This window comes from Acomys minous (assembly GCF_964271855.1).
Source record: "Acomys minous genome assembly, chromosome: 12".
Taxonomy (NCBI): Eukaryota; Metazoa; Chordata; class Mammalia; order Rodentia; family Muridae; genus Acomys; species Acomys minous.
This window is the reverse complement of record NC_140493.1, coordinates 47,929,037-47,944,984: the sequence shown is the minus strand read 5'-3', so window position 1 is coordinate 47,944,984 and position 15,948 is coordinate 47,929,037.

The window sequence follows — 15,948 nt, the reverse complement described above, 5'->3', positions numbered from 1 at the left end:
GCTGTGGCCTGTAGCTAGGTACCTACCCCGACCCATTAAGACTGCGCAACTGTGGCAGTTCATTCCTACTGAACTGGGGGCTGCCGTTTAGTTTTCTGTCCTGACTCCTCAGTGCTGTCCAGTCTCTCCCAAGAATGTGGGAGACCCTGATGGGCTGTGTAGCCTGGCTAGGCCAGGTTATATCTGCCCAATTGTGTAGGCATGGTCCAGTAGCTAGGTTGCTGTCAGGTCCTGTTCAGACCACCACTGTGGCTGGCTAACATGTTAACAGCCACCTGGGCTTCTGTGTGTCCCTTGGGGCTTTCTGTGGACTGGCGCAGGGTGGATGGGGCTCTGAGGACAGATCTACCTGTTTTACTGAGATTTCCCCAGGCCAGGTGTTCTAGGGCTTCACTGTCCGGAGTTCAGTCCCATAAACTGAGTTTGGGTTTTAGAGCCCAGCTGCCGTTTGTGGGTGGGTTCTGGTCCAGAATCTCGGGACTGGTTTCCCATCCTCCTTGGGCCACAGGTTGGCCCTGGGCCAGGCCCACCTGTGGTCTGCACTATGACGGACCCCACTCACCTAGTGTTTTCTAGTTCTTGCAGTCTGTGGTTCCCAGTCAGGTCCCTGGTCTCCGTGCAGTAGATCAGATACAGTGCGTGATAGGCCCTGCCATCTTGGAATCCCCTCGATTGCCTTTTTAAAATTTGTGTTTATACCCATTAATTCTTACTGTGGTTAGCCCCAACCATAGTGGGACAGAGTTCTTTTTGTAGGGAGAAGTGACTATTATCAAAACTCATAACTGGTCACACATCTAAAATTATCTAATTTGTTGCAGAGTGGCTTGATGTTTGGCTATAAATTGATGAAAATAATTAGATGTCCACAGCACCCCCTCCAAGGCTTAGTAAACTTTGTAAAAGAGGAAATATATATATATATATATATATATATATATATATATATATATATATATATATGTAAAAGAGCCTAATATTCTGACTAAAAAAGGGCAAGCTTAGATGCAGGCAGAGTCAATGGCCAAACTCTGCCAAGACATGGTTAGCAAGTGTGTAATAGTTCCTGTCTCACAAATATGTCTGTCAGATATGTTGGGGTAGAAGGCCGAAGAAGATGCTCCAACATTATAGAGTTTTGGGTAACTATTTAGGTAGCAAATTGTCTCTGTCATCTTCTCATTTGGAAAGTTACTAACCTGCACTCCAGGAATACTCAGGTAATCAATTTCATTCCTTCTAAAGTCTCTAATGGGGTTGAAGACCAGGTAGTTTAGTTTTACAATTAAGCTTAGTTGTTTAGGAGTCAAGATGTTTTTAGGTGTAGATAGATGTTCTAAGTTGATAATGACAAGATGTGATGGAGATTGACTTATATCCAGAATTTTAGATGCACCAAGATAGGAAAGATGTTTTCTTCAAGGCTGTCAAATACAAATAGCCAAAACACTAAGAATGTAACATTTATATAATTCCTGACTATGTCGTGGTTCTTCTTGCTATAGGTAATCTATTGTACATATGCAAAAAACTATAAATGTATATGTAAAAAATAAAAAATGTTTAATAAAAAAGTACACATCTTAAGAGCACCTCCACACACAAATAATAGCTAGGAAATAGTCTCTTTTCCTGAGGAATTGCCTGAACACTGGGCAAGGAACTCTGGTAAGGCAGCTTGTCTGAGTCACCCCCCCCCCCATTGCTAGGGTGTGCCTTCTGATGCTGCTGCTGCTTTTGAGGCACCTGTGCTCACATAGGTGGCTTCTCACCCCCAGTCCTCTGAGGAATCACCAACATTGACTTGGGGTGAATTGTTACCTTGGTCATCACTGTTCTATCTATTATAAGTACATGTATATAAATTCTTGCCTCCCAATGGTGCTTGTTTTTATGCTGTATGTGACTGGGCAGAGGCTTCCAAACTTTTTAAAAGCTAAGCCCATCTCCATATTGATAACAGAAAAAAAATCCAGATAAAATAGAGCTTAAAACAGCAAATGAGTAGATATACTAGGTACACACTAAGAATACCATAAAACAATTGGAGCACAAAAATTACAACCACCTGTAACTCCAGTTTCAGGGCCTCTGATGCCCGCTTCTGGCCTCCTCTGGCACTAGTCACTCACATGGTGAACTCACTTGGTGTCCCTCAACCAAAGAATGGATAAAGAAACTGTGGTACATTTATACAAAGGAATACTACTCAACTATTAAAAACAAGGAAATCTTGAAAATTACAGGCAAATGGATGGGTCTAGAAATAATCATCCTGCATGAGGTAACCCAGACCCGAAAGAAATGCATGGTATATACTTACCCTTACGAGGATATTAGGCCAACATAGAAGTCCTTTGAGAGTCTCCACTCAGCAGGAGATTGGGAAAGATATTGGGACTCACTGTGGACTCTAGGTGAGAGCCCTATGTGGTGATGTAATGACCCAGAGTGGTCAGCAGCCCCACAAGGAGACCATCAAGGCTGGCGGATCTGGACCCAGGAGGGCCTGCACAAACTGCTGTACCAAGGACAGTGCATGCAGTAAACCTAGACCCCCGGTTCAGATCTAGACAATGGATAGCTCATTCTCCACAGTTGTGAGGAGAGTGGGGACCACCTCTGACATGAACTCTGGTGCCTCCAACTTGATCACTTCCCCTTGGTGGGGAGGCTCAGCAACACACAGAGGAAGGGGAAACAGGCTATTTGGATAAGACCTGATATGCTGTGGTCATATGGTAAGGGAGGAAGTCCCCTTCTGTCAGAGGTCTAAGCGAGGGGAATAGGGCAAAAGAGAGAGGGAGGAGGAATGGGAAGACACAAGGGAGGGGATAACAATTGGGATGTAATCTGAATAAATTTTAATAAAAATAAAATTAAAAACAAACAAAAATTAAAGACAGAATCTATAGTGACATTGCTCTATAAAATGGATTATACCACAATACAAAGGAAAGTGGGTGTCTTCTCAGGAAATAAGAGGCAGGGACAAAGCATGAAGTTGCAAGAAAAAAAGAACTTTGGAGTCAAAACTGAATTTAACAAAATACATGCGTTCAAACTAGTGATTTAAACTTTGGTTTAAAAGAAAAACTATGTCACTGAGATATGCAAATGCCATGTGATAAACAGAAAAAGAATCTATCACTTCAAATAATATGAAAGTCTTAGCCATATTGAATTATAAATGAATAATATTTAGAAATCTATAGCAAATAAGTAGACATGTAAATAAATCTTTTTAAAAATGAAGGTTTCCTGAATCAAATTAAATCACCAAAACTGTTCAGAAATAAGCAGAACTTCTAAATGGACAAAATACCCTTCAAAGAAGTAGAAACACTGTTCCAGATTCACTATAAAGTCCTCAGAATTAGATTATATCTCAGCTGGGCTCTTTGTAGCCTGTATGAAGCACATACTTCCAGGACTGTTCGGAAACACCAAGTGTTTAATAAACAGGAAAAGCTCAACAATGGAACAGTCTCAAGCTAGTATACACAGGATCGCTGTGAGCTCAGCCCAACTCCAAATTGTAAGCTTATTTGAAACAATTTTGTTGCAATTTTTAAAATTGTAGTTCACTTGTGTAGCTTTCAGGCAGGAACTTTGTAAGTGACATCATGTCACAATGTCAAAACATTGGATACACTTGGAAACCTTATAAAGTCCTGCAGCTTGTACAATAAGCAGTATTTACTGAAACTACCCTCCAGTCATATATAGGACCAGGGGTACAACTTTTACATTGTTAGCAAATAAGATAAAGTTACAGTGTGGTATTGTTCACTCACAATGTGCTTTACTAGGAAATCTAGTGATGCAGCTATAATTGAAGTCTTCATTCCAAGTATATACTCTGCACTGACTCTGTACCACATGCCCTGCTACATGGCTTATATGGGCCAGCATTTGCTCTCTCCTGAAGTCCTATTTGGTTATTGTAATCATAAATATCATTGACTTTTGAAAGCAAAAGTCCAGGATATAAGAAGACAAGTCAAGATCTCATTATTACACAGATAGCAACTGATGGGGCTGGACTCCTGCATAGAAGTGTAGCATCTAGCTCCTCTGTGGATGGGGAAGAGAGAGGAGGGGAAAGTTATATGAACAGCTGCTGGAGAGGAATCAGCACATATCTGTAGCTACTGTGACTTTAAGAAGAATACCCACTGAAGGTAGGCAGTGATTGACTATGTAAAGCCCTTCCTTCTCAGAGGATATTTAACATGATGAAACTCTGAAGGCATTGCTCTGAAACCCTGCACAAGACGGGAGGCCGATTCATCCCATCAATATTCAACATTTTGAGTTCTCACAAATGCAGTGTGACATAAAGTGACACAGTAATTTAAAACACTGTAAAGGGATCCTCTGAGACAGTGCCTCAGCAGCTCTAAAGGCACTCTGACACATGAAGGCTTTTCCTACTATCTTTAGTATCAGCACCGTTGGGATTCTGAGATGCTGCCATTGGCCTGATCCCACTTCTCAATCCAATGACCATAGGCTGCTGTTGCTCTTCCTTGCACTAAAACACATGGACCTGGCTGGTAGTACAGACCCCGATCCCAACACCAGGAGGTGGAGCGAGGAGGGATCTGAGTTGGAGGCCAGGCTGGAGCTGTGAAGAAAACAAAACAGTGAATTAATAGGTGGTACTGTGGGTTTGCTTTCCCTCCAATCTCCTTGGATTCGGTTGTCATTACTGCATTGCAGGCTGGCTTTTGTCCCTACTACTCAGTCCCAGAGGGTTTTTATAAAGAGCACAGAGAACCTCAGTGCTCATGAAAGTCTCTCTCTGCCATTGTGATCTGGCTGACATGCAGTTCTCCCTTCTAAGGCACAGGACTTGTCTCCATAGCAGCCTGGAGTGTTGGCTATTCACATTTGAGTCTCTTACCAGGAATTTCCCAAAGAATCTCAACCAATATAATGTCCCCTTTCTAGAGCCAACTCACATTCAGTGACTGATCCATCGGGGTGGTGATGGCTAAGGTCTCTGAATAGCCAGGGACCAAATATCCTCTGTTCTCATTCAAATGTGGTTCTTGAGCATGTAAGTCAAGGCCCTCTTGCTGAATTTCTGTCTCAGGCTCTATGTTCCAGAGACACTGACCTGTGACAACTGTCCATACCACTGACAGAGTGCTGGTTGCCCCACCTCTGACACCATGTTGCTTAGCTGTTATCTTCTCCTCCTACAGAACAACCTCCTTTTCTTATGTCTCCTTTGTGGGCTCCTTTATTGCCTTCCAAACCCTAATATCCTGGCCCCTCCTCCAATCACACACACACTGTTCTCTCTCCATCCAAATTCTTTCCTTGAGAGGAGCACCCCCTCCCACACCAACCCACCCAGCACATCAAGTCACATCAGGACTAAGCACATCTTCTTCCCCTGTGGCCCTGGTGAGGTAGCCCAAGCAGGGATAATGACTGAAAAGCAGGCAACAGCGTCCATGTCAGAGACAGCCTCCTCCTTTTTAAGGAGACCCACATGAAGACCAAGCTGCCCACTGACTACATATGTGGAGGGGTCCTTGGTAAAGTCCATGCATGGTCCTTGGTTCCTTGGTGATTTCATTCACTGTGTGGCTTAAAAGAGCCTATGTATACTGAAAACTTACAGGTGTCTATCTTCAGTAACCCCAATTGGTCTTCTCACAGCTTCGCTATCTCAATTAATGAAAAGGTCATTCTTTCAACCTCTCAAACACAAACCTAATTTTAATCAGTTCTGATACCACCATGGTTTTCAGAATCATTGTTCAAACCAATGAGAGATCTCTCAGCCCCACCACTAAGTGATGATTCAGATTCAGGTCTCTTTTCGTCCCATCCTCGGCTCAGAGCCACACTCTTGCAGATCTCTACTTTTATTTTACTCGACAGAGCAGCCAGAGTGAGCATTTCCAAACACAAGTTATACTGTGTCCTTGATCTGCTGACAAATATGACAATGGCCACAGCAGGCATTGATAGCAGACAACACCTTCCTGACTTCACCTTTGCAATCCACCACCTGAGAGCTTCCCTCGCAGAGCAGGGCGTGTATACTGGCTTTCCATTGCAGCCCACGTAACCACAGTCTTGTGGTCCCACTGGGTGTCCAAGATGTTCCGACACTGATGTGCATGATGCATATGTACAAAGACGCAGAACAAAGCTAGTCAGGAAGGCAGAGAAGGGGTGAAGTAAAGGAAAGAGTGGACTTAACATTTTTTATCTGAAAATAGAAGCATTTTTACTAGTTATGATCCGTTGAACAGAAGTGTTTCTTCTCTGTTCTGCCCCTCTCGTGTAATTCATAATATTGCTTTTTTAAAAGTTTGCCAAGAAAAAAAAATCTTCCCTGTTATCAGCTGCTCCTCTGTGTTTGTCTCCACTTCTTTTTGGCCCCCTTTGGCCTCCCCTCCCCCAAGCAAATCCCGTACAAATGGCTGCTAGGTTGGCCATGATCTCTACTCTCCTTCCAGCTCATCTGTTCTGTTCTTCACCCATGCACCAAGGCAACATCCCCCCCATCCCAGCACGGTGACACTCCATCCAGGCCTGTTCTTCACTCTGTAGCATTCCTGTGTTACAATATTAGTCACGTTACAGTGGTAGCTTACACTTGGCAGTCTAACTTCTCCAGAGAGCAAACACCTTGGTCTGTATATATACACAGCATGGAAGAGCCTGGAGAAGTCCTGCTCTCCAAGCAACTCCCTTAGGGACTCTCCTAACAGTATAGGTTCCCAGACTTTTCACACTTTTGCTTATGAAGGAAGGTGACTGTTCAATTGTGGGTCCATGTTGTGGGTGTGGGGCTCTTAATGCATGGATGTACCAACTTCGTGTCAATTTTAATCTGACCAACAGATAGCTGCTATCACCAAGTCAGCAAAGACAAATGGTTGTGACTTTCACCAACAGGAATCAAGTTCTTTTTGGGATTAGGTAATAATATATAAAGTTGGTAGCCCCAAATCCAGTGCACTATTCTAACACTGGCACTTGAAACTCCCCATGGAATAAAGCGTACATCTATGTTTTGTGTATGTATGTGTAATTGTAACTGGATGTGTTTATGCATCACAATGTTTACTATTGCTGTATGGATTATGAAGTTTAAAAAAGAAAAGAAACGGAGGGACAAGGAAAATGTCTTAAAACACTTTTCCTGCAAGCTTGAGGATTTGAGCTTTGTCTCTGGAATCCACATAAAAAGCTGGGTGCAGTGGTACACTTCTGTAACCTCAGCATTCCTAAAATAAGAAAGGGGGCTGAGATCTGAGAATTGACCTCAAGCTCAGGAGGTAACTAAACAGAACAGAAACAGCATGAGAATCCCTGACTCAAAAAGCATATAGAAGGGGAATACTAGCTCCCAAATGTCCAGTGATTTTCCACATGTGTGCTATGGCATGCACACATTTACGCATATGTGTGCATGCGTGCTAATGTACACACACACACACACACACACACACACACACACACACACACACACACACTAATTTAAAGCATAATTTTTCTGAGTGAGGTAACCCAGACCCAGAAAGACAAATGCCACATGTTCCCTCTTATATGTGGATGCTATCTTTGAATCTTTAGGCATCTGTGTTTAAATTGGACTATACGCAGAAAGCAGGGTCCTAGAAAGGGCCATGGGGTGGGGGTGTTTCAATTAATGGAGGCTAGAAATCAGGTTGTATAAAAGGGAACAGATAGGGCTAAACAGGGTGGGTGACAGCAAAGCAGGGTAGAGGAGCCATAACTTAATGCCTTTGAAAAAGCCTAATGGAAACCTACTACTGTAGACACTTCCTAAAATATAGATGTATAGAGAAGTTTAAATAGAACTATCCTATCACAGAGAGAGAAAATGCCTGGCAAATAAAAAGCCTAGTAGTGCCAGGTATGAGTTACCTCTTTTGGAGTTGTTGGCCAACAAGGTCCCATAGACTGCCCTCCAAACACTACAGGATATTGTCATTGTTCTTTGTTGCTATCCAGAATGTGATAATGAGAACCTATTACTGATGACATCATGTAATTGAATCATAGCACATAAGAAAATCAAGCTGGTATCAGTCTATAAGATTCCTTTCTACAGACTGCCTTCACAGTGCTGGACAGGGCTATATACCAGAGGGAAAAATCATCAACAGTCTTACCCAGCTGTGAACACCTGTGAGCTATAATAACAACTGCCTTAGCAATAACTATGTGGTGGTCCAATAGTGACCTGAATGTTATAGGAGTAACCAACTACTTTCTGCTAGGATTTAAAGTCCTTTCCATAAGACAGAACTCATGCTTGATACGGCAAACTGGGCCCAGAGCCCATGGCCACCAGGTCATATACTCTAGGAAAGAATCCAGTACTATAATGAACTGCACCTTGAATTCCAATTTTTGTACTATTAAATCAGTGCATCCCTCAACCCTCATTAGAGAAGCTTCTTTTTTTTTGTAGTAAATGCCAATTAACAGACTCACAACTGGTCAAAATGAAGATAACTGTGAAGTGTTCAGCTTTAAATGAGACATTCATCACTCCCTCCAAGGATCAGGGATTATTATGGGAAAAGGGCAGAAAAAGCATAAGAGCCCGATGTAGTGGGCATCTGCAGTGATACAGTATTCATCAGACATGACAGGATCACTGCACCCATGCACAGTGGCTGTGACTGCACGCACAAGACCTGAGCAAGACAAGCCAGCTAAAAGTCCACATGGGTGGAGAAGGAGCTTGAAGAGCTTTGCAATGGATGGCCACTGGGGAAGGAAAAATGGTGTTCTTCAGGAATTTAGCCCTCAAGAGACTACCCATGTTCTAGTAAGTGGTCCTACGCCTAGTCACTTACAGGTAGCATTAACTGAACTCAGTTGGATTTTGTTTTTGTTTTTGTAAGAGCATATGAAGTTGGAAGGGAAAAGTTGACGAAGATAGAGGAGGAATTGGAGCAAAAGAAATGGAAGTAGATTTGATTTAAAAAACAATATATACATATATAAAATTTTAAACAATAAAAATATTAACAAAAACTAATCCTTGGATATCCTTTAATTAATTTATTCAGTAAATATTTATAATGGCCAATCACCACTCATGACCATAATCTTTTCTTTTTTGAGGAAAACAAGTCTACTTTTTCTCATTTATGTTATTGCTAAAAATTAGCATGAATGCAACAAAAAGCTTACTGGGTAATTGTTCACTGCTGCAGAACATATTATAACCAACAGCAGGACACCATCCAGACTGTAGGAAACAGGAAACTAAATAAAGGCTATTATGTGTCTCTGATTATATAGTGTTCAGACTTAATAGTCAGGTTTATTCTGAGACATGGTGAGTGAGGATAGATCCCCTGCTTTGAAGTAGGGCATGTGAAAGCAATATGTCAGAAGTGGTTAGCCTCTCACTTCATCTACAGAAATCTTGTGCAGGCATTTCTGAATGTCCTAGAACACCCCTAGTATCTCACCAGAAAGTCAGAACGTGAAGTTTACAGATGACACTGTCTGTCTCTTCACCTTTTCCTTCTCTGACCTCTTGCTGATGGCCACTGCCTTTAATCATTCTACCTCGGGAGGATTCCATGCCCACCTCTAAGTCTGGCCCATGGCAGCTGTCTCCTAATACCTCAGATAGCAGCATACTTCTGGCATCAGAGATGAGCAAGGCCCTGGAGTTCTAACTCCCCAATGCCTTTTGTACTTTCTTAACAAGAGGGGCAACAATCCCTCCTGTGAAATTCCCCACTGATAACCCAAGATAGACTTAGCTGGAATGTCCCATTTCCCTTCAGCTCAGACCTAAGCAGATGTGGCTGTCCTGAAATCTTGAAAGCTCTGGTGCTAAACCCCTTTTGTTCTCACTATCTCTTTCTTTTTCCTCTTCAGCTGTCTTCCTTTTACCAGCAAATGACACATGCCAATATTACTCTGAGTCTTCTGCCTACTCACCTCTCAGGAAGCACCCTTGGCCATGCTAGGAATTGCTGATCAAGTTTCCTAAAACACATATGAAAATATACTGAGAATTATACTAAGAAATCCTTTTAGGAAAAGTTAAAATGGCTTAAGGTATTTTATGTATATTATTTAAGGCATTATATAAATTAAATAAGGATGATGCATTTTAGTAAATTTTCAGTTTTTTTCATTTTCCCTAATAGTGAGCATAAATTAGGTTAGTAATAGGATAAGAACAATACAATATGTCTGAAAGATAAAAGCAGCGTCAAATGTAAATTGTAAACTATGTTATATGTGTAGTCAGTGTTGGACATAAATTTTGTGAATCTAATCATTTCAATAAGACTGAAAATCCAGTTACAACTATTATAATGTTATGTGAGTAAACTGATATTCAATAGAGTTCCCCAAGGCTTATGGCAAGCCATTTGAGCATCTATTACTTCTCTGATCCCACTTCCTTTAACTGGAAACTTCATAATATTTGAGTGAGATCTTCTTCCTCCATGCCAACTATATGCTACCACAGGCATTTCTATTAACCCTACAAATCCACTGGTCCAGTGTGAGCACGTGACTTGTGCAGAAGCCATCAGACACTTATTCTGAGACACTTGAATTGCTAGGGACAAAATCTAATTGTTTATTAATAGCAAATGGATTTCTAGAGTCAAAGTCCAAAGCTCAGAAAAGATCAGAGCCAGAAGACCATTTAAACCCACACACAAGGGAAGAAGGGAAAGAACAGAGACCTGGTAACACTTAGGTCAAGTTTCCCTGGAAGTCAGTTCTCCAGTGGAATGCCCTCTGATCTTTCCCTCTACCTCAGTGAGGTCAGACTGCTTTTCTAACATATCTGACACTTGGAACTCAAACAGCTGTATGAATTAATGCATAGATAGACTACTGGACCACAAAGAGACATGGGGCATAGTGGTTGACATCATAGCCCCATTGGTGCCACCAGTACTGCTCCTTAGGGTCTGATCTTTCAAGTTTGGACCTCTCATGTTCCTGAAACATTGACTTGGGCAATGTGGCCCTTCACTTTCAGCTACCTTGGTTCTCCTATGGAATACTCTGTTCTTAGGTGTCCCACTCTTGGCTTAGGGTGGTGTTTGGCTGTGGTAGGAGTTGCTGCATGGTAGGCTAAGCCCTGTGGGATGTTCCACTATTCGTTACATCCTTAGATGCTTCCTACTGAGAGAAGACATTGAAGACTGACTTTCAAGATTAAGAGGAACTCCACTGTGCCTCACTCTCTGTCCCTCAATCCTCTCCCTCATTTCCCAGCCCTTGGAAGTTTCCAGATAAATTGCCAGACATCCAGAGACTTCCCTTAGAGCAGCCCAACAGTGCAGTAGAAGCATGAGAACCAAGTGAGAAAACACAGGCTCAAAGGCAGGGTGATCAGGTAGCTTCATAGTCACCTCCAAACAAATGACTGGCCTGATTTTGGGCTCTGCTTTTGTCTTGCTGCTAAGAAAACATCATGGACTCTGCCTTGGAAAACGTCCCTTCCTAATGCCCTTTTATTTTTACCTGGTCTACCAAAGATATTTGCTGAATGAATGAATGAATGTCTCTGTTTGACACCACATTTTACTGCATAACAATTAACAGAGTGGAGCTCTGACTACACCACTAAATATTTTATGTCCTTTGGGATGGTATTTATTAAGCTAAAGGCATATAGTATGTGCATTCTTTCATTTCTCCCTCTCCTATGGTATCTCATATAATAATGATAATAGCAAATATATTGTAAGAGAAAGCTAGGGTACCAAAGAGGGAAAAAATTAAACCACCCTTTCACAGTTCAAAATAACTGATTTAAGTGACCGTGCGTCCCATAGTTGGCACATGGAAATTTACAAACTCAATACTCATGAATAGCATTTGACAAGATCTATCCCTGCTCTGATCTTTTGTTCCCTCATTTGGGGAGTTGCTGTGGGGGTTAAATGAGAAAATACTCATGTGATAGCCACACACAATAGATGCTTAGGGAGTTAGTGCTCCACTGCAAAATGAAAACATCATGGCAACTGAGTAGTAACTAAATGAAGTGCATTTTTTTTTTTTTTTTGGTATTTAAAAAATTTTTTTTTTTTATTAATTTATTCTTGTTACATCTCAATGGTTATCCCGTCCCTTGTATCCTCCCATTCTTCCCTCCCTCCCATTTTCCCCTTATTCCCCTCCCCTATGACAGTTCCTGAGGGGGATTACCTCCCCCTCTATATGATCATAGGGTATCAAGTCTCTTCTTGGTAACCTGCTGTCCTTCCTCTGAGTGCCATCAGGTCTCCCCATCCAGGGGACATGGTCAGAGGTGTGGCACCAGAGTGTGTGAGAAAGTAATATCCCACTCTCCACTCTACTGTGGGGAGTGTTCTGTCCATTGTCTAGATCTGGGTAGGGGTTTAAGGTTTACCGCCTGTATTGTCCTTGTCTGGTGCCTAGTTTGAGTGGGACCCCTGTGCCCAAATCTGCCTATCATAATGTTCTACTTGTAGGCTCCTAGGACCCTCTGGGTCCTTCTACTTTGCCTTTCTCTCATGAATCTCACATCTAGAGTCCCACTAGAATGTCCTCTCCTCTGTCTCTGTTTCCTGGTAAGTGAAGGCTTTCGTGGGACATGCCCGTTGGGCTAATATGCAGATATAAGTGAGTATATACCATTTGAGTCTTTCTGCTTCTGAGTTAACTCACTCATTATGATCATTTCTAGCTCAATCCATTTATCCACAAATTTTGGGAATTCCTTGTTTTTAATAGCTGAATAGTATTCCATAGTGTATATGTACCACAGTTTCTTTATCCATTCTTCTACTGAGGGACACTTAGGCTGTTTCCATGTTCTGGCTATTATGAATAGGGCTGCTATGAAGATGGTTGAGCAAATTTTCTTGCTGTGTGCTGGAGCATCTTCTGGGTATATTCCAAGGAGTGGAATAGCTGGGTCCTGAGGAAGCCCTATTCCCATTTTTCTGAGATAGCACCAGATAGATTTCCAAAGTGGTTGTACTAGTTTGCATTCCCACCAGCAATGAAGGAGTGTTCCTCTCTCCCCACATCCTCGCCAGCATGTGGTGTCGCTTGAATTTTTGATCTTAGCCATTCTGATGGGTGTAAGATGGAATCTCAGCGTTGTTTTGATTTGCATTTCCCTGATGATTAAGGAGGTTGAGCATTTCTTTAAGTGTTTCTCAGCCATTTGATATTCCTCTGTTGAGAATTCTCTGTTTAGTTCCATGCCCCATTTCTCGATTGGGTTATTTGGTTTGGTGGTATTTAATTTCTTGAGTTCTTTATATATTTTGGATATTAGACCTTTGTCAGATGTGGGGTTAGTGAAGATCTTTTCCCAGTCTGTAGACTGTCGCTTTGTACTCTTTACGGTGTCATCTGCCTTACAGAAGCTTTTCAGCCTCATGAGGTCCCATTTATTAATTGTTGACATTAATGCCTGGGCTGTTGGTGTTCTGTTCAGGAAGTTGTCTCCTGTGCCAATATGTTCCAGGCTCTTCCCCACTTTTTCTTCTAAGTGATTTAGTGTCTCTGGTTTTATGTTGAGGTCTTTAATCCACTTAGATTTGAGTTTTGTACAAGGTGACAGATAGGGGTCCAGGTGCATTTTTTTACACATAGACATCCAGTTAGACCAGCACCATTTGTTGAAGATGCTATCCCTTTTCCATCGAATGGATTTGGCTTCTTTGTCAAAAATCAAATGACCATATGTGTGTGGATTCATATCTGGGTCTTCGATTCGATTCCACTGATCAACCAGCCTGTTGCTGTGCCAGTACCATGCAGTTTTAATTACTATTGCTTTATAGTACAATTTGAGATCAGGTATGGAGATTCCTCCAGAGAACCTTTTATTGTACAGGATTGTTTTAGCTATTCTGGGTTTTTTGTTTTTCCATATGAAGTTCAGAATTGAACTTTCAATGTCTTTAAAAAATTGTGTAGGTATTTTGATAGGGATTGCATTGAATCTGTAGATTGCTTTTGGTAGGATGGCCATTTTTATTATGTTAATTCTCCCTATCCATGAGCAAGGTAGATCCTTCCATCTTCTCAAGTCATCTTCAATCTCTTTCTTTAGGGATTTGAAATTTTTTTCAAACAGGTCCTTCACTTGTTTAGTAAGAGTAACTCCTAAGTACTTTATATTACTTGTGGCTAATGAGAAGGGTGTAGTTTTCCTAATTTCTTCCTCTGCAAGCTTGTCATTTGTGTATAGGAAGGCTACAGACTTTTTTGAGTTAATTTTGTATCCAGCCAATTTGCTGAAGGTGTTTATCAGCTGTAGGAGTTCTCTGGTGGAATTTTGAGGGTCACTTATGTAGACTATCATATCATCTGCAAATAGGGATAATTTGACTTCCTCCTTTCCCATTTGAATACCCTTGATCTCCTTATGTTGTCTTATTGCTCTGGCTAGAACTTCGAGTACTATATTGAAGAGATATGGAGAGAGTGGGCAGCCTTGCCTTGTTCCTGATTTTAGAGGAATTTCCTTGAGTATCTCACCATTTACTTTGATTTTGGCTATTGGCTTCCTATATATAGCCTTTATTATGTTGAGGAAAGTGCCTTGTATTCCCGATCTCTCTAAAACTTTAAACATGAATGGGTGTTGGATTTTATCAAATGCTTTCTCTGCATCCAAAGAGATGATCATGTGGTTTTTTGTTTTCAGTTTGTTTATGTGGTGGATTACATTGATGGATTTCCGTATATTAAACCATCCCTGCATGCCTGGAATGAAGCCTACTTGGTCATGATGAATGATATCTCTGATGTGCTCTTGTATTCGTTTTGCAAGTATTTTATTTAGTATTTTTGCATCGATGTTCATCAGAGAAATTGGTCTGAAATTCTCTTTCTTTGTTGAGTCTTTGTGAGGTTTAGGTATCAATGAGACTATGGCCTCATAGAATGAGTTTGGTAATGTTCCATCCCTTTCTATCTTTTGGAGTAGTTTGAAGAGTATCGGTATTAACTCGCCCTTGAAGGTCTGGTAGAATTCAGCACTGAAGCCATCTGGCCCTGGGCTTTTTTTGGTTGGGAGACTATCAATGATTACTTCAATTTCTGTAGGGGAAATGGGACTATTTAGCTTGTTTATCTGTTCTTCATTCAACTTTGGCAAGTGAAATTGATCAAGAAAATCGTCCATTTCCCTTAGATTTTCAAATTTTGTGGCATATATGCCTTCAAAGTAGGATCTTATGATTCTTTGTATTTCTTCAGTGTCTGTTGTTATGTCTCCCTTTTCATTCCTGATTTTGTTGATTTCAATACTGTCTCTCTGCCTTTTAGTTAGTTTGGCTAAAGGTCTGTCTATCTTGTTGACTTTCTCAAAGAACCAGCTCTTGGTTTTGTTGATTCTTTGGACTGTTTTTTTAGTTTCTAATTTGTTAATTTCACCCCTGAGTTTGATTATTTCCAGGCGTCTACTCCTTTTGGGTGTTTCTGCTTCTTTTTTTTCTAGGGCTTCCAGTTGTGTCATTAAGGTGTTTATGTGCGATGCTTCCAATTTCTTTTTAAAGGCACTTAGTGCTATGAATTTTCCTCTTAGCACTGCTTTCAGTGTATCCCACAGATTTGGGTATGTTGTTCCTTCATTTTCATTGAATTTCAGAAACTCCTTGATTTCTTTCTTTATTTCTTCCCTGACCCAGGTGTCATTTAGCAGAGAGTTGTTTAGTTTCCACATACGTGTAGGCTTTTTGTTATTTCTGTTGTTGTTGAATTGCAACCTAAGCCCATGATGATCTGATAGGATACAAGGTATGATTTCAATCCTCTTGTATCTGTTGAGGCTTTCTTTGTGAACTACGATGTGATCAATTTTGGAGAAGGTTCCATGGGGTGCAGAGAAGAAGGTGTATTCTTTCTTGTTTGGGTGCAAGGTTCTATAGATATCTGTTAGGTCCATTTGACCCATGG